The sequence below is a fragment of the Sciurus vulgaris genome, assembly GCF_902686455.1.
Source record: "Sciurus vulgaris genome assembly, chromosome: 2".
In the NCBI taxonomy this organism is placed as follows: Eukaryota; Metazoa; Chordata; class Mammalia; order Rodentia; family Sciuridae; genus Sciurus; species Sciurus vulgaris.
In genome coordinates, this window is record NC_136462.1 from 201,199,217 (window position 1) to 201,219,019 (window position 19,803).

General features: G+C 51.3%; 1 long non-coding RNA gene across 1 annotated transcript; it reads left to right on the forward strand.

Annotated features, from left to right (window-relative positions):
• Positions 1–113: 113 nt before the first annotated feature.
• LOC306654236 lies at positions 114–17,638 on the forward strand. Its single transcript, XR_013761914.1, has 3 exons — positions 114–396; positions 14,828–14,939; positions 17,058–17,638. It is a non-coding gene; the product is annotated as an uncharacterized lncRNA (long non-coding RNA).
• Positions 17,639–19,803: the final 2,165 nt, after the last annotated feature.

Sequence of the window (19,803 nt, forward strand, 5' to 3'; positions counted from 1 at the left end):
TGCACTGAGCAGCCACAGAAGCCAGGATTTACCTAGCGCCATGGAAACTCTTGGTGTCTGTAGTGTGGTTACCAAACACCATGTCCCATTAAAACAAACCAGGGGTCCAGGGAAGGGTGGCTGGCTCCAGGTCCAGAGCAGGAAACGTCCTAGAAGATCCAGGATCATGTCACCAACTGAGCAGCAAAGAGGCTCCTGAGTCAGGTCTGAGGACACACCCACTGGCAGGAGGTGGCAGATGTGGAGCATCAGGGAGACTGGCAAGGACAGTGTGCGGAGCCCACGAGCTGCGTGACATCTGTGCGTGGAGAGTGGAATGACCGCAGCAGGCCACCCTGGATCTCACCCACCAGCCACCTTAGTACCGAGGCTCGAACATGGACCAACGCAGCAACAGTAGGTGGACTGAAACCTCCCCAGTCGAGCAGGAGGCGGCCCAGGGATCTCGCCACTGCCTGCCCTTGAAGGGGGGTGGGGACACACCCGAAGGCCAACAAGGGAAGGGAGGACGCGGGACCTCCCGGCCTTCGCTCAGCACCCGAGCGGAGCCGCTGTGGGCCGGAGGGCTTCTCTGGGGAGGAGATCCAGCTGGGTACTGGCACGGGCGCTGGGGTTACAGCGTGGCCAGCGTGCACCCTCTTAGGCAGTAACGCTGTCCTCGGAGACTGCTGGTGGCACAGGACGAGGAGCACGCAGATGCACGCCTCTGGACAGACGTGCCTGGCACCACAGTCCTCGTGCTAAGTCACGGGACCCGAAACAGGTGGAGAAGCACAGTAAGTGACACCCGGGGTCTGCCGACTTTGGAACAGCTCCACCACCGCGCGAAGCACCAAGACGGCCAGTCCAGGAGGGGGACAGGCTTAGTGGGCCCACAGTTCCAGAGGTTTCTGTCCACGGCCTCTGGGCCCTGCTGCTTGGGGCTGCGGCAGCGCTGTGCATCACAGCAGAAGGGCAGGCAGGGGAGGCCTGTCGGCCTCGAGGAGACCAGGAGGCAGAACGGAGGTGGCGCTGGTGCCCCCATGACCTACTTTCCTACCACAGGCCCACCTCGCAGGGGCTCTGTCACCTTCCAGAGCAGCCACAGGCTGGTGACCGAGCCTCCCACACTGCGGATGGTCAGGAGCCCTGGTCGGGACTGCGGGTGTGGCTATGTCGGGATCGGCCGTGAACGAGCCCGGTATTAACACTCTCTGGAGACTTGGTGATGTTAGGAAATCATCGCCAATTTTGATGTGTGATGATGGCACTGTGGCTGCTTTTTAAAAATCCTCACGTCTTAGAGAGGTGTGCTAATTCTTTCCAGAAGCGAAGAGCTCACTGGAATGTGTGACCCATGTAGGCCTCTGCCGTACGTTCACTGACTTTTTTTGAGTTCCTTGAGGACCTTTCATTTTGAAGACTCAAAATGAGCCTTTGCTTTTTATTTTCTTTATTATTCTCAATGCTCAGAATGTTCTTCTGCTACTTTATTGATCTTTGCCAAGACTCCACGCACTGCTTTCTCATTTTGTAATTCCCTTGGGTATATAAGGTAGCCGAGATTAATTCTGTGTTTCTCTTTTCTTTATTCCCTCCAACTTCATCATTTCAGAACAATTGAATTACATTGAATTAAATGCAGTTGATCCAAAGCCACTCATAGCCAACCTGGGAGATGCCAGCAACAAGACGGTACATTAGCTAGATACAGACAGCTTGATACACCAGGAAAACACAGAGGTGCTTCTGCTGTAGGAAGGCGAAGTTTAGAGCAGGAAACCAACAATCACCCTTAACCCCGCAGAGAAGCAGCAGGGACAAAGAGTCTCAGAATCGCTGGAAATAGTATTAAGTATTGGAATCAATTTGATGAAGACAGCAAAGAATAATTCTTTTTTCTCGGGTCAACCACTAATTGTACTATAATGTTCTTAGCACTTCATCTGTCATTGCAGGAAACAGAGCACTTTAGATGAAAGATTCAGTACCACTTTGGTTAATGCAGACACAAATCCCCGCCGGCCCCTCGATGTGGAATACAGGATCGGCATCGGGCTGGTTTTAGAAGGGGTGGTTTCAGAACCATGGTACAGGCAGGTGCCCTCGGGTTCTGTAACTGCAAGACATTCACAGGATTGGGTCTGTCGGAAATGATGGCACTGAAAGACCCCAACCTGTAATCCTGCTCTAATTAGCTTGTTAACAAAAGTTTAATTCATCTCGTCTCCAAAAAGGTACTGCCCTACCAATGTTAGTTTCATTAAAAGTCTTTTAATTACCAGTCACCAAAATCCAGCTCACATAAAGAGGTCACATTCCTTTAAAATAGTAACATATCGTATTGTGTCAAGGAAAAGCCAGAGAGTAGCCACAAGGCAGGTTGGCCAGGTGCACAGTGGTGTCCCGGGGTCCATACCCTCCTCCCCTCTTCCTTGCCAGCTCCATCCCGGGGCACGATCTTTCCCCCTGGGGATAAAGAAGGTCACCAGCAGCTTCTGACCATGCTCTACCCATCTAGACCTCATTGGAAAGAGGAGAAAGGCTCTCCCCAGCCCGGCTTCAGCCCCATTGGCAACCCTAAACACATTACTTGGTCAGAAATGCTGCCCATCGGCCAAGCCTGTGTCCCCGGTCCACCGCTGGAGTTGGGCTACAGGTTCGTGCACCCTCCTTTCGGCACCCAGACTCTGCTATTTGGAAAAGGGGAAATGGATGCTGGGCAGGTATACGGGTGTTTTCTGTCACAACGATGAAACTCCAGGGGCTGGGTATTTCATAGAGATGAGAGGTGTGTCTGGCCGATACCTCTGGGGCCTCCAGGACATGACCCCAGCTTCAACTAAGCTCTGGTGAGGACCTTGTGGGCGACGGCATGGCAGTGGCTTGAGTGTGTGTGCACCAGGGACATCACGTGCTGAGACAGGAAGCCCGAGCGTGGGGCGGGGCCAGGCTACTCTTTCAAAGGACTAACCTTTTTGTAAGAACTAACCAGGGTCCTGTGGGAACTGCGTGAACACCTTCTGAGGGCAGCACCCCACTGACCCCATAGCCTTGTACTGGGCTGCGCCTCCTAAAGGTCTCTTGGCCTCCCAGCATTGCCACACTGGGGCCAGCTTCTGACACATGAACCCTTGGGGACACACTCAGACCATGTCCACCTATAGCAGCAGAGGTCCTTGGAGACTCAGATAACTTCTGACATGCAGATCACTCCACGTGGCCCGATGACTCCAGGTCAGGGGACAGCAGCAAGGCGGACTAGGACGGGAGTGTGCTGCCTGTCCTTCAGGGGTGCCAGGGAGCTGTGAGATGGGGACTCAACCTCCAGCTCTGGATCTTGCCCTTCTTTTCTGCAAGGAGGCAAAGGTGGACTCATCAAATGCACACGCTCTGGCTAATGGTTGACTTGCTAGGAGTCCAGTGGAAAGGACTGTCCTACTATTCTCTGAAATTCTAGGAACGACAGAATGGACCCCCTCTAGGTGTCCACCTTAGGGAAACAGAGCAGGTCCCTCTATCCTGTTTTGGCTTTGTCAAGTTCACACTGCAGGAGAGCTTCATGGAGACCTGAGCATCCATGGGGGCGGCCATGGACATGAGTGCATCCAGGTGAAATCTGCAGACCGGGTCGAGCAGCGCATGTTGTAATGTGGCCAGTCTCAGTTCTCATCCAACTTCTGTCCAGTATGCGAGCACAGACATGTGCAGGACCATCTGTTGTGCCTTGGGTACCAAGAGAAATATGTGAGCGACTCTCGGCGTCTTGTAGGTTAGGATCTGCTTGTATAGGTCACTAATCAGACTAACTCGGAGAAGACGGGGAGGAGGGCGGAAACAGTTGAACGGCAGGAGGTGAGGGAGAGGGCTTCAGTAATGATAGGTCAGGAACCTTGTGTGCTGAACTAAATGGCGGTCTGCTCCTGGGCCTACTGACAGTACAAATGGAGCAAAATAGAAGTCAGTTTTAGGATTTTGTCCCAAAGCTCCTCAGTGCTCAGGAGCATCGGGGTTAATCTCTGAGGGGAAGTTAATTTTGTCTTCAGTTGTGTGTGTGTTGCTTGTTGTGAGTTAACTGATTGCCTTGGCATTGCTCTTCATTAGAGATGGAGGTGTCTTCACGTCTCTGTGTGTCTCTATGGCATTCACCTGGAGTTTGGCCTGCTGTTGTAAAGAAACGCGTGTTCCGCCGGGGTGAGAGTTGCCAGGCGGGTCCAGCCCTGGGAAGCTGGCTCAGGCTCCATGGCCTGCAGCCTCCTGCTTCCTACACACAGCGTCACTGCTGAAGCTCACTGTTGGCCTTCACCATGAATAGACACCAACTGTGTACACAGCTAGCCTGTACAGCAGGCACAGGGAAGGAGCTTATCTGAAGGGTTAGGAGACCTGGGCCAAATTAAATGTGTGAGGCCCTGAGTTCACCCCAGCACCAAAACAAACAAACAAGGCAAAACAAACCCAAATACATGCAAACACAAATAAATAACCTTCTTTATAAATGCCAGGTTGTGAGGAGCATGCCAACCAAATTTGCTGGCTGAAACCTAACCCGTAATGTCACCGTGGTTAGAGACAGGGCCTTCGGGGTGGTGATTATGGTCACCCTTAACCCAGTCTGGCCCATAATCCAATCTGGATGGTGTCTTTATAGAATGAGTCAGAATCACCAGAGACAGTTCTCTGCACACGTACCAAGGGCCACGGGAGGGCATGTGCCATCTCAAGCCCAGAAGAGAGGCCACACCAGAACCTAGGCTGCTGGCAGCTGGACCTTGACGGCCAGCATCCAGAAATGTGAGAAAACACATTTCTATTTCTTAAGCCACCTGGTCTGTTATTAAGCCATTCAATCTTAGCAGACTGAAGCAGGGACTACTTGTCCACCCTCACAAGATGGCCAGGGTGGGGTCTGGGTGATGGATGCACAGAGCCCAGTTCCCTGCACACCTCAGCCTGGGTCAGCCTCCAGACATGTGAGCTAGGCACTGACCACCAGGCAACCACTGCTGCACACCGCATGTGAGCCCAGGTGAGACCAGCAGGGGAGCGACCACCTGACTTCAGCACAGCTCTGACCCCCAGGACAAATCTCCAAGTATCTACTTGTTGCTTCAAGGCAGTGAGCTTCAGAAGTTTGCTCTCTGGCTATTAGCAGCTGATTTAAGAGGGACATGCAGGGCATTCAGTCAGGTGCTTTGTGCTCCGTGGAAACACTTGAACTGTGAGCGCTCCTGCTGGTCTAGCTTGCAATCCAGTTTGTCTGCACTGTGAATCAGAGTCCTATCCACAGGTATCAGGTAGTCTCTGCACTTAAGGAGGGCAGGCTCTGGTATGAAGATGATTAGAGGCCCTCCTTGCTCGAGTTCTGTTTTCTATCTTTGGATAAAAATGTAGGTACCAAAATACTCTCAAACCATAGGAAAACATTTGTTTAGGTGAGGTGTTTGATGAAAACTGGCACCAGCATCGCAATAACAGGGACACACTAGGAAGTGGTGGGGATTGTGGGGAACAGGAATGAACCAGGGGCACTTAACACTGAGCCACATCCCCAACCCTTTTTGTTTTATTTAGAGACAAGATCTTGCTAAGTGGCTTAGGGCCTTGCTAAATTGCTGAGGCTGGTTTTGAACTTGGGATCCTCTTGCCTCAGCCTCTAAGCCTCTGGGATTACAGGTGTGCACCACCATACCCAGCTGAACACACTTTAAAGAGAACAAGTGCTGCTAGTTTACAGCATTTGCTGCGAGTTAAGCAGGTGTACCTGGTGTTTAGTATTGGAGTTTCCATTTCTTCAACAGAAAAAAGATATCCAGGATTTTATATAAAGTTTTCCACTTTTAAAAACACTGATTCAGGTCTGGGATGTAGTTCTGTGGTAGAATGCTTGCCTAGGTTTTGCAGGGCCTTGGATTTGCTCCTCAGCCCTGCAAACAATCAAAAGTAATACAAAATACACTGATTTGATTCAAAATAATGTATAGGCTAAGTAAAATTCACTTAAGATTGTGCTGCCCCAGTATCACATCTGCTCTGCAGCAACTGCCCCGCGTAGAGGTAGGAATCAGCCAGGTACCTTCATGTGAAGTCACTGTTTGCCTGGGTGTTGTCTCTCCCATTTGCTGGGGATTTGCATGTTTACAGTGTACAGATGCAGATGGAGGGTGTTAGGTCGGAATTTGGGTGACTGTAGGAGAAGGAGCGGAGCAACTGAGACGAAGGGCAGCAAGCCAAAAGGTGATCAATCAAACGGACAAGAAAACTCCACTCACCCTTAATTCCACTGACCCTTAACTCCACCTGCTGACTCTTAACTCCCTTAACTCCACCTGTCACTCAGCAGAACCCCTGCCCATTCCGGCCTATAAAGACCCTGGACAACCAGCGCCATGTGCAATTTTCTCAGGCTCCCTATGCTGACTCTGGGGGCTGGGAATTTCACCTGAGGGCCAAATTCTAATAAAGCTTGCTTTCTGCCTGATTTTATTTGGCTGCTAACCGTGCCCCCGAGCTTACAGAGGGCTTTGCAGAACAGTGGACCCTGAATCAAAACCCTAACCAGCAGGAATAGAAGAAGGGAAGAATCACCAACTTAGATTACAGGTCCTCCTGCCTGCAAGCTAGGAGAAAACAAGCAAATAAAACACAAAACCTAATATGGCTAACCCCAGTCCACAGAGTTTTTTGAATTCAGAAAACAACTAAATGAGAGTCTGATCCTTCGTCTTTTGAAATGATTCTTTGCAGATGCTGAATTTCTTGAAATAATTTTTTTATTTGGTTTCATGCCTTTGCATGTTTCTGGCAGGTGGGAGTGTAATGGCAAAACCAGACCTGGTCGTGAGATGAAATAAATCAGTTATGGGAAGAGGCTGATGCCCGGGGGAGGTCAGTCCCGCTGCCCTCTCAGCCTTTCCCGGGAAGCCTCCTTAACCGAGGCCCACCTTCGGGATGGTCGGTGACTGCCCTAGGAGTCTGACTCCTCCCTCTTAGACGGAACAGACCCGTTTCTGCTCGTCTGTTCTGTGAGCAGCCCTGTGTTAGAGATCCTGCACGGGGGCTCTCAGCCCCTAGATTAGGAATGTTTTTAAAAAGAGGAAGAAGCCGCAATGATAGGATGGGCCTAAGATGACGTCAAATAACCTATAAATATTGTGAGAAGCTGTGGATGGGGCTCAGAATTTGGAGTTTCTGTTTTCCTCTGGGCCTACCAGCGAAAAATAAAGTTCTCTCCAAGTGCTGCTCGCTGCTTCTCCACCAGTCTGCTCCCCTCAACAGCAGCACCTGGCTTTGTTAAGGCTTTGTTAGTTCTCGGGTAACGAGCGCCTGGCCTGCGTTGGGCAGAGGCTCCCTGGGCTCTGAGCAGGCTGGAATCCGGGGACGTGGCTATTTTGTGACCCACTCTCCCATTTCATAAGAGGGTACCTCACTTCTGGCCTCCATTCCTCAAGTGAGAGAGAGGGTGACAGAGAACACCTCCCTGACAGACGGTGAAGATCCGAGAAACACCTGCCTGGTACACAGCCCTGGGGGCTTAGCGCTTGGCCCCCACAAGGCCAGGAAGTTGGCGGTTAGCTCTCAGCAGGTGATCAGCAGGTAAGCTGGTGGGCAGAGAGGAGGGAGCAGGGCCCCTGCAGGCGGCCAGCTCTGCAGTGAGCTCCGGCTTCTCTGGGGTCCAGCCCAGGCCTGGCTGGGCAGATGGCTAGGAACCCAGAGGGAAGCCCAGCCTTTCCCAGAGGCTTTCAGCGGCCACAGCAGGCCTTCGCTCTGGAGCTGCTCACGGTGCAGTCACGCGGAGGATCCTCAGCGCACGGCTCCCAGGCCCTGCTTCGTCCTCGTTACTCTTTTACTCCTACACAGCTGGTGTTGGCTGGGATGTCCTGCCCTCAGGGACACAGACTAGGTCAGCACCAGCCCTCAGGGACACAGAGAGAAAAGTCCCTGCACCGAGAACTGATTCCCCCACCTCTGGGGGCCAAGTGGGGAGTGCCGGCCGAGGGCTCAGTCCTTGGCCTCCTGGGGACAGCGTCCTTGCCTTATTAAAAAGTAAGTTCCTTTAGCCTGTCGGAGATCGACCCTCACCGACTCATGAGGTTTGTCTCTTGCTTTAAACCAGAGACAAGAACGGTGGGGAGGCGGAGCGACCTGCTCTGGAGTAAGAGAGGGAAAACCAGGTTCGAGTAGGTCCTGCCGTTTTCCTGAATCTTCGGCCGCCCTCCCTGGCTCCTCTGACCCGCCCCATATTTCTTGCTCCTCTTGCAGATTTTTTCTGGAACCCCAAACTGAGAGCAGCTGCATTCCCCGCAGCACTGGTTCCCCAACACCATGACCCGCTCATCATAACGCTCAGGCCGGGAGGCGCCTCCTTAGCTCACCCCTAACAGCTGCACAGGCCTCAGGAGCGAGCTTGTGTCTGTCGGACTCATGCGGGACATGCCGTCTTATCAGCTGGAAGCGCATGTCCTGGCTTGCGCCCGTTGTTCTGTGATGGTTTAGGGCGTTGCTTTGTGCAGATGGTCCCAGTTGAGCTCATGGGGACAGGACCACTCTGGGTATTTGCTGTCCTCATTATTTACCTGGAGTGTCACGATGAAATAGATAATGGAGACTATATGTGAATTTAAATCTTTCCAATAGTCTCATTAGGATGAAAAAAAGATGAAATTTTGATGATATACTTTATTAACCCAGCACATCCAAACACTGTCCCTTCAATGTGTTATCAATATTTAAATGATTAACAGCCATTTTGCCCTTTGGGGGTTGAATTTTTGACATCCAGCAGAGCACCTGTTTTAGTCCTGGCCCTCCCTGTTGGAACCAGCTATGTTCTGAGTGTCCAGTGTCAGACATGGCAGGCGAGGAGTGGGTTGGGCAGCTCTTGTCTGGGCCAGGATTACCCTTGCAATGCAGTGTTTTTGGTATTCCTGCGCCCCACCAATAATTTAACATTTACAAGTGTCTCTATAAGATAAAGACACATGTCTTTAAGTGAACCACAGTACCGTGAGCAGCCCTTAAAAAACTATTGATTTCTTAATTTCACTCAATACCCAATCCACATTTAAATTTTCTCAATTGTTAAAATAATTTTTCCTTTTACGTTTTTTTTTTCAAATCGAAATCCACATACGGTTCGTACATTGCAATTAGTCAGCGTTTACTCTTCATGTTGCCCTCACCTCCCATAATTTACACATCTATTTGTCCTGTAGATTTGTGACTCTGGGTTTTGGTGCTTGAGTCCCTGGGGAGTTTTAGGTTTGTCTTTCCTCTGCGTAGCTGGAAACCCAGAGATGTGCATGGGACTCAGGTCAGAACGCCGTGGCATGGGGAATTCATAGGAGGTGGACTTCCACCAGGAGGCACCTGCTGCCTGGTTGTTTGCCTCCTTGTTGAGTGTGTGCGTGAGTATGAGTGCATGTGGCGTGGCGGTGAGTGTGTGCACATGTGAGGGTTTGCATATGCATGTGAGTGTGCGCATGTGTGAGTGCATATTTGTCCATATGCATGGGAGTATGTGTGTATGTTCATGCATGTGAATGTGTCCAGGGGTGTGTGTGTATGAATGTGTTACTGTGTGCAAGTACACATGCATGTGTGTCCATGTACCTATATGTGTGTGCCTATGTATGTGTGAGTATATGTGTGAGTATGTGTGTGTGCATGAGTGCATGTCTGTGAGTAAGTGTGGGTGTGTTTGTGTGTATGGGTGTGTGTGAGTGTATGCTTGAGAATATGTACCTGTTAGGGTGTAGAAGTGTGTGCACGTGTGTATGCAAGTTACTGCATGAGCATGAGTGCATGTGCATATGAAAGTGCATGTGTGTGTGTGTGCAAGTGATGTGTGAACATATGAACATGAGGGAATGTGCATGTGTGAGGGTGGGGGTTTGCATGTGTGGGGTTGTGAGCATGTATGGGCTTGAGTGTGCATGTGTATGAGTATGAGTATTGTGAGTATATAGGATGTGTGTAATATGTATAATTGTGCATGTGCATTTGTGTGTGTGCATGAGTCTGCATGAGATGTGTGTATGTTCATGTGTGTGCATGTGTTCATGTGTGAACATGAGCATGTTTTTGCATGTGCATGAGTGTGTGCATGTTTTTGCATATACATGTGCATTTTGTGCATGTGTATGTATGTGTGAGTGTGAATGTGTGTATGTGTGTGTGTGATTTGTCAATGCACATGTGAGTAATATATGTAAGTGTGCATGTAAATGTGTGAGTGTGAGTGCGTGTGAATGAGAAGGTGAACATTTTCATGAGTGGGAATTTGTGTGTTATGAATAGTGTGTGCATGTGGGAGTGTAAGCGGTGTATATGGTTGTAAATTTGTAAATGTGCATGCCTGTGCATAAAAGTGTTTGTACATGTGTGTCCATTTGGATGTGTGCATATGTGAAACTGTGCACTTGTGTCCATGTGTATGAATGTGTTTGCATTCGTGTTTGTCTTTGTGTGTATGCAAATGTGTTTTTGTGCATGTGAGTGCCTTTGAGTGTGTGATAGTGTGTGTGAATGTGTGTGAGAATCTGTGTGGGCATTGGTTTGTGTATGAGTGTGTGCATGTGTAGGAATGTGTGCCCATATGCACATGAGTAATTGTTCATGAGTGTGCACACATGCATGAGTATGTTTGCATGTAAATTCATGAATGTGTACATGTGTTTCAATGTCCACGAGCTTGTGTGCACCATGCATGTCCCTGTGAATGTGTGTGTTTATATGTGTGTGAGTGCATATACATGTGTAGGTGTGTCTTTATGTGTGGATATGCAAGCGCACATGTGTGCTTATGAATGTGTGCCTGTGAGTGTGAAAGTGTGATGTTCATGAGAGTACATGTGCATGAGTGCATGTGGGAGTGTGTGAGGTTGGAGATATTTGTGGGGGTGTGTGTTGAGTGTATGCATGTATGTGCATGACTGAAAGTGCTTTGTGTGAGTGTGTGTGTAATGAATTTGTGTGTGTGTGCCTAAGTGTGTTTAAGTGTGTGTGCATGTGTGGGAGTGTGGATATGTTTGTGTGTGTTGGTTGTATATGCACACAAGTATGCATGTGTGAATGTATGAGAAATAGTGAATGTGTGTGCATTAGTGTGTGCATTTGTGTTAGTGTGTCTGAATGTGTATATGTGCTTGGTGCATGTCTTTCAGTCTGTGTATGTGTATGAGTGTGCAAGTTTGTGAGTTTGCATACCTGTGAGTACATTTCCGAGTGCCTGTATGTATGTATGTGCATGCAGGTGTGTGCTTGTGCACAGGTGAATGTGTGCAAGTGTGCATCTGGGCATGTGAATGTGTGACTGTGCATGTAATTGTCTAAGTGTGTGCTTTTGCATGTGCATATATGTGCAAATGTGTGTGAGCATGTGTGCAAAAGTGTGCAGGGGCCTTCCTTGGCTTCCAGGATGCAGGGTTGGGTAGGATTTGGATGCAGGCCTCCCTGGGACTGGCTCCCACTCTCCGTTTCCCTGCCACTTTCCCTCTGGCTGGCACAGGGGTGACAGGTGAACTACTCACCTATCAGGCACCAATTAACCTGGCAGGGCCCCACCCACCAGCATGTCCTCCTCAGTGCCTGGAGAACAGGAAGCCATGAAGAGGTCCCGGGTGCAGAGTGGCATCCTGAAGGACCTCTGGGCGGCGACCAGCAGCAAACGCTGCGTTCTTTTGCTAGTGCGAGGGCCTGCTCAGTTCGGCCGGTGCTACCTGCCTGTTCTCAGCCCTGCCCTTGCCTCCGGTGGCAAGGCGGCTACAGCTTGCATGCCTTGGCAGGCTCACATACAGCCAAGAACGCAGGCCATGCCCAGGTCCTGAGAGTCACTTGGAGCTGCGGAACTGGATCCTGTTCTGGGACTGAGATGACGGGATGGCTCGTCACACACTGCATCCCAGGAGCAGGGGCCCGGCCTGCACTTGTCCTGGGACTGAGACTGGAGAGGGATGAGCACAAATGCAAGCCAGGACTGTGGGAGCTGAAGGGCGATGGGTGAGGCTGGCTGGCAGGGCAGCTGCACTGGCCCTGTGCTGTCCTACCCATGGGCACATGTTTACTTGTGTTTTGTTTTGGTTTCGAGTACGGAGAGCATGCCATTGCACAAGGGCGCAGGGGTACAGGCTGAAGGTGATGTCCCACTGCTTTCTGCCTTGCTGTGCGCCCATCAATCAGAGATGAAGAGGCAGCAGGGATTACTCTCCATGTGACTCACCAGTGGGCAGGATGGGTGTGCAGATTGCAGGACCCCATGCAGACAGAAGCAGCAGGTCACTTACTGGAAGTGACCAAGGATGCCAAGGTGGCTGCAGTACAGCAGTACACAGCGAGCTGTGCCACGGCCTGTGTGTGCTGGGCAGCAGGAGCCAGCCATGCCAGTGTATCGGGTGACATTTCCCTAAAGGTCAGATAAGAAGCTCCTCAAAATTGCAAGTGCTAAAGCGCCTCTGCTGTGGTTTGGCCTCAAGGTTGTGCATCATTCAAAGTACTTTAGTGTGTGGTGAAGACCTCTCTGGACTTCGCTTCTGCTGTTCAGTCCTCGTCTCCCTATGTGGCCAGCTGCCTCACCCACCCATCTCAGTTTGTCCCTGTGTAAAGTGCGACAGTAACACCCTCTACCTCGCAGGAGTGTTCTGAGGAGCTGGTGTGAGGTATGAAGATGATCTGACTTGAGATAATGAGATCATGAGGCATAATGTGCCCAGAGGGCCATTCCAGCAGCACCCAGTCCTGAGAGCACTGTTGTCACATGATGCTGGGCCCCGCTTCCACATCGGGCCTCCCCGTCTTGCCAGTCTGTGCTCGGGAGAGGAAGACATGTGTGTGCAGCGTGCTAGCCGTGGAACGTGGTGTGAGCAGAGAGCAAGCGCCCTCGGCATTTCAAACGCATGGTGCTGAACCACAGCCCTCTGCACTCATCGAAGACGTTCAGGAAGATGAACTCGCACACAAAAGGTGCGCAAGAGCTTACCCTAAGTTCTGCACAAACAGTCGAACCCGCGCTGGAATTTGGCCTGGTGTTCTCTACTGTACAGGGTTTTAAAAAATGTCTTCTGCAGTACTGAGCTGGAACCCAGGGCCTCGTACATGCTAGGCAAGTGTCCTCCGCCGAGCCCCCCACGGCTCTATCCAGGCCTTTTGGAAAAGCTAAAATACATCTTAAGAAAAAGAATTTTGAATTAAATCTTGGTGAAGCTTTGAACTTCTGCTCCAGCTTGTGACCCTAGGGTACTTACCACCTTGCCAAGGGCCTCATCAGGGAATGTACTTATAGTGAGTGTCTGATTTTTATTAAATGGTAAACAAAACAACTACAGTAAAACTCAAACTCGATCAAAACTTGATCTTAAAATAATGAAGTGTGAATGATCGAGGTCATTCACGTATGTATTTGATATTTTAACTAGAATCACAACTGGGGTCTGACCTTAAAATAGAGAAGGAAAAACCAAGTTTTGACTTTTTTTCCCAATTTCTTTCTTTCTTTCTTTTTTAACTGTGGGGGAACACACCAGCGTAGAAGTCACCCCCTGCATTGTGTCAGCAGTCAGTAGTGACCCTGGGCACGCCCGGTGCCCGCTGTCCGTCCTCGGGCTTTCCATCTGGCCTCCAACTCCCTCCTCTCCTCCCCAGCCCAGCAGCTCTGTTCTACTTCCTGTCCCTGACGACCACTCCAGGGGCCCCACGTAAGTGGAAACGCAGCTCGAAGCCCTTTCCCTGGAGCACCGGTGCGCAGGTCTCCGCCCTGGGCTCCTGGACCCTGACATCTGGACGCAGTCACTCAGCCCCGAGTGCCGGCCCGTGTGCCTGTGAGCCTTCCAGCTCCGCCTCACTCTGGAGTCTTAGGAAGTACCAGTTCTGGAGGTCGCGGGGCTGGGCCGTGCATTCCTGGTGTTGCCCGGCTTTGCTGCCGATGGCACCTCTGGCCTGTGGGTCATGGTGACAGTGGTGGCCTCGGTTACTCCTCAGGGACCTGAAGGCTGATTTGCTGAGGACACTGACTCTGCCTTGGGCCTGCGGACGTCCTGCGGTGGCTGGAGCAGGACGGACGTCTTGGCCTCTGTCCTCCCATGGAGTCTGTCCCCTTCGCTGCCCTAACCGTTGGGTCAATTCTGCTCAGATCTGCATACCGGCCTGCTGGATGTTCGAGAGACGCTTCTTGGAACTACGTAGGCGCAAGGTCAACTTGACCTAGACTCGCAGAGCCTCGCCTTCCCCTTCAAGGTCACAGACCCGACCAGCTGCCAGGACCAGGACTAGACCATGAAAGGAGAGACGGGAGGTGGCACCCAGGTCCCGGAGGCCTCCAGCTCCTCCCAGATGGGCACGAACGCCCCTTCCTCACAGGCCTGTCCGGCCCGTCATTACTCCTCCCCCACGTCTGTGACCCTCCACCCTGGAGCTGAGGCTGGTCTGGGGCGACTCCACCTTGCCTCCTGTGGCCCTGAATGGTGCCTCTCCTGCCCACGCTCCTCTCCTGGGTGCCGGTTCTTCCACCCCACGAGTTTCTGGACCTGGGTTGGGTAGGGAATGATTCCCTGTTCCCCGAGGCCATGGTGCTGCCCATGCCCGTCGCAGGGTCCCTCTGCCCTGAACTACGTGTAACCCCATCAGACCCCCATGTTCTCTTGGGTCTGGCTTTTCACTCAGCACGAGGTCCCTGTGTCCCTGCTGTTCTCCGTCACTGTGCTGGCTTCCCTTTTGTGCTGAGTGTGGCACCGTTGCTTAGCCACACTCCCCTGGAGGGACATTCCAGTTGTTTAATTACCTGTTATAAATAAGGTCGCCAGGGCCACTCTGTTGAGAGTGGTTTTTGTTCAAATATCTGATGTTTCCTTTGAAGGGTGTGCTGGCCTGGGCCTCCTTCTCCTGACCGTTCTTCACTCCTGGGAGCCTCCTCAGAAGACGGTTTTCCGAGACCACAGTTATCCACGACACCAAGTCCTGCACCGCTGGTGAGATTTTCGCGCCGTCTTTGGAAGCAGTTTGTGCTGTGCTCTTAGGTGTTGCTGCACCGGCCTCGCCCGGCAGCACCGGCTCATGCAGACACGGTGGAACACAGAGGCAGGAGCCCAGGCCAGAGTAGGCTGAGGCAGCTCCTTTCCTGCCGGTGGCTCCCCGGGGAAGGTCTCTGTGTGGTGATGACCCTTCCTTCCTGGGGCTGGGAGCCGGGCTGAGTTCACCCGTACCTGTTGGCAAACATCTCGCTGCAGTTTGAAGTCTGCTGCTGTGGCGAATCCTTACCCAAGCCACTTCTGAGGCCTGTCTTCCCACCTCTTAGCCCCACGCTGCGGCCTTTGATCAGTGGCACATAACGGTAGGAAGGGGACAGTTGTCACTGGAATGCAGACATCTGAATGCTGATTTGAATTGCATGAACACAGAGGGCTGCCTGCCCTGAGAGGCACGCAGGGCCTGCGGTCGGAATAATGAGAGTCGGGACCCGGAGCGTGGCTCGACCCGACTGCCCACAGTGGGGGACGCAGGCTGAGAACCTCGTTCTAATGAACGTACATTTTAACTTTTCAACTACAAGGGAGTTAGGGCAGAAGATTTATTTAGATCTTCCTAAATAATAGCCTGGGCAGGCTACGCTTTTGTTTTATCTATTGACTTTATCTCACTAAGAGGGAGGCGGGACTCGGTGGCATCTTGCACCCTGGTAAGAACGTCCTTTCACACAAGCTGGGCAGGAGATGCTCCCGGGCTGTGGGGACAACCGTGGTCTGGTGGGGCTGCACCTCGGAGGCCCTGGTCACAATGCAATCGGAGTTTTCTGTGATGAGCTCATCAGGGCCGGCAGCGTGGGGTCATTCAGAGGGTATGGCTCCGCTGGTTGTCTTGGGAGGAGTCTGCAGGGGTGCAGGGTCTGGCTGAGTCCCGCCCCGGAGAAGCCTGTAGCTGGGGACAAGCCTCTGGGTGTGGCCAAGGGTACAGGCCAGCGCTGTGATGGCCTGTGTCAGAGCGGGCTTAGTGCATGGGAATGTCAGGGCAGGCCTATGACACTGTCGATCTTTCTAAGCCAAAAGGACTGGGCACCTGTGACAGCCGTTGTCTGTGGGTCACATGGTGGTCCTACATTTATGCCCAGATACCCTCTAGTGTCTCTGGGACTCTGCCTCTACCTCGACCTTGCTGGCTTCTGGCTGCCCTCTGCGGCTCTCTGGCTGTGACTAGTGGTATTGCTCTGGGTGGAAGAGGACTTATCCACAAACATGGGGAAATGAGAAAAGCTTCATTTCTTCAGGCTTCAAAAGTCAGACTCTGAGGTGAAATGACGGGAGGTGGAGGAACTGCAGTCCCACACAGTTTGGAGGTCCCTGCATGGAGCTTTGAGGGATTCAGGGCACTCTGGGCTCAGTCTCCCGGGCTCGGGTCCATACCCACGGGGCCACCAGCTCCTTTGGAGAATGGAGAACACTCTTCCAGCAGCTTCCGCTTTCCCTCCTATCACCAGTTACTATCTCAAAAGATAATCTTATCACAAGCGTTGTGCCTGAGCTGTTCCCACAGTGCTCCACGGCCCGGGTGAAGGCACGGTGGGAGCTCCCAGGGCAGCTCTGTCCTGGGCTGTGGGCACAACAACAGGGGCCATCTTACCTTCTTTTGGGTCTCACCCCCATGGCCTATACCTTGGCTGGCTCAGAAGAGCTGCTCAATAATTATTGAGTGAATGATGGACAGGCAAGGGCCTCAGGGAGAGTGGACCAGGAAATCTGGGGCTTGGAGAATGACCTGGCTGTAGTCCTGCCCAGACTGGCTGGCAGCCAACTTAGGTGGGAAAACATCCCTGACACCCATTTACCCTTTTCAGCAAAAAAGACCTGAGGGATATAAAGCACTAGCAAGAAATCCAATAAAGAATTCTCAGGAACTTGCTGCAGGAAGTACATTTGTATGATTTACTACTAAATATATAAGAAGATGAGCTGTTTGTAAGAACATACTTTTATTTCAATATCACGTACATACACGGGTGCACATGACTGTGGATCTTCAACCGCCCATACTCAGGAGGTTGCCAGGCAGGTCCAACTCCAAGTGCTGGCCTCTCTCCCTTTTTCTTTCTGCAGTGCTGGGGCTGGAACCCAAGGCCTTGTGCATGCCCAGCAAGGGTCTTACCACAGAGCTGCCACCTCACCCCTCCGTGAGGTTCCCTAAGAGCGGTTCCCTACAGAAGGTCTGTGGTGAGGATTCATGCTGGTTCTTGAACTCTGCAACAACGGAATTGTTCCCTGTGCGTCTTTTGTGGGTGGTCTTTCCCTCTGTTGATGGGAGGCCACACCCCTGTTGGCTGCAGTTGCGTGGTGTTCCTTTTCATTACATGGGTGCAATTCCACTGAAGAAGAAATCCTGATGCATCTGTCCTGCTGCTGGTGGGCACTTGGCACAGTGCTGCTGACCACCTACTGTGTCCCTGGTGGACACACATAAACATTTGTGTGGAGTGGACTCTGCTAAGGGGTGGAATTGCTAAGCATCCTAGGTCATGTCCCCAAAAGCAGAGGCTGAGCTGAGTCTTGTCCTGCAAGTGACTTGTAGGACGGCTGCTTTCAGGAGGGATCTGCACGGAGGTACTGGAGGAGGGGAGGCTGAGGAAGTGGGGTCACAGTGCATATCTGGTGGGGACCCAGAAGCTTGGTGCTGTGGGTGCTCCTGAGGGTCTGTGGCACTGCAGGGTGGCCAGGGGTCCTTCCCAAGCACAGAGCATGACACCGTGGGGAATTTCTACATGTGACTCCTACCAACAGCATAAAGCTCTGGAAAAGGCGTGAACCTTCGGCAGCCAGTGCATAGCAGCTGGGGAGCTGGCACCCTGGGCTGTTTGTTGGGTGACACAGGGGCCCTGGGAACATCTTCTACACTAGAACTTGGGGTGCTCACAGTCAGCTTTACTGGGCACTGTCATTGATCAAGGAGCTGTGGGTGTGGTCTGTGTCTCGGTCTCCATTTACTAACCTGTTTGTCTCTTCTAGTGGTCCTCAAACAGAAGTGAATTCTGCCCCACCAGGGGACATCTCACTGTGTTTTTGTGTGGAGTGGACTGTGTTTTTGTGTGTGTGCTATGACATCTCACTGTGTTTTTGTGTGTGTGCTATGAGTGTGGGGAGCTGCTGCTGGCCTCTCCTGGCTGGACCAGGGACGCTGTGAACCACTTGCATCAGACAGAATGGCCCCTTTAAGAAGCCTTCCCACCCCAGACACCAGCAGTAGGGGGCCGGGCATGAGGTGGAGCCTCCTGGTCTGGCGAGTCTGCCTCCAGCCCTGGGCCGGGCTCTGCCATCTTTCCAAGCTGCCATGCCCCCTCTTTTGCTTGTTTTTCTATGTAAAGTTTTGAACCATCTTATCAGTTTCCATAAAAGCCCTGCTGGGATTTTGATGGGATTGCATAGAATCTATACATCGATTTGGGGAAGATTGATATCTTTCTTAAAACAAATCTTTTAATCCACAGACATGATAGGCCCTTCCATTTCCCTAGGTCTTTAAAATAGTCTTTGCTCTTTTGCATTTTTCTCTATAAAAGTCACGGATGTCTTTTGCTAGATTTATCCTAGATAGTTGATATTTCTCTTGGTATTGTAAACACCATCAATTCTTCCCATTTCGGTTTCTAGTTACCTGTCACTGGCATGTATGCCGAGATTCCTTCTGTAGAGTGACATGTGTAGCAGTGATGTTGAATTCTTTCAGGAGTCTATTACTCTGTGACTGCTTCTGGAGTTCCTAAATATCAGTAATAGCTATTAAGGTTTTACTTTTTCCTTTTCGATTGTTATATTACTTATTCATTTGCTATTACCTTGTTTAGGACCTTCAGTTACAATTTTGGGTAATGACCATGAGTCTGTTGTCCTCAGTCTTGGGAGAAAACATTCAGCATTTCACAACTCCTTGTGACGTATGTGATGTTTTTGTTGGTACTCTATCAGATTAAGGAAATTTCTTTCTCTTCCAGTTTGTGAAGATTTCTTTTTTAAAAACGTGGATGGTTGAACTGTAGCAAGCATACATCAGGATGATCTATCATTCTTTTCTTTCATTTTGCTAATAGGGTTGTGTAGTAGAGAATCAACTTTACTCAATCATAGGCCCAGCCCTTCCCCACGGCTGCCAGGGCTGCTCTCTAGGGGCCCTGGATCCTCTGCCCCGTAGGAGTGTTCTCATTTGCTGGGGGTTTTGGAAGTCTAACAGTGTGACTTACAGTGAGGGCTTGGGGACCAGCCATACCAGTTCTGACCCATGGAGGAATCAGAGAATAAAGTTCTCAGCCTGACCCTCCAGGAGGGGCTGGAGAGTGAGGTCAGCCAGGCAGGGCCATGTGACCAGCCCCAGTTAAAACCCTGGACCCCAAAGGCCTGGGTGAGCTTCCTGGTTGGCAGTCTCTGGAGCATCTTCAGCTGCTGCAGCTGGGTGGAGGGTCACACCCTACAGGACTCCATGGGAGAAGATGACCCAGAGCTCCCTGGATTGCCCCTCCCAGGCCCACTCCAGGGCCTCCTGTGGTTGCTTCCAATTGCATCCTTTCCTTATTTCTTTTTCTTTTTATCTTTCTTTCTTTCTTTCTTTTTTTTTTTTTTTTGTAGTACTGGGGATTGAACCCAGGGCCTTGTGCATGTGAGGTGAGCACTCTACCAACTGAGCTATATCCCCAGCCCGCATCCTTTCCTTATGATAAAACTGTGACTATAACTATAGTACTTTCCTGAATTCTACCATGAGTAGTTTAGTAAATTCGTGAACCCAAGGGAGTTGTGGAAACCCTTGAATTTGCTGGTCAGAAGTGAGGGTGGCCCTGGGGTCTAGAACATGCAGCTG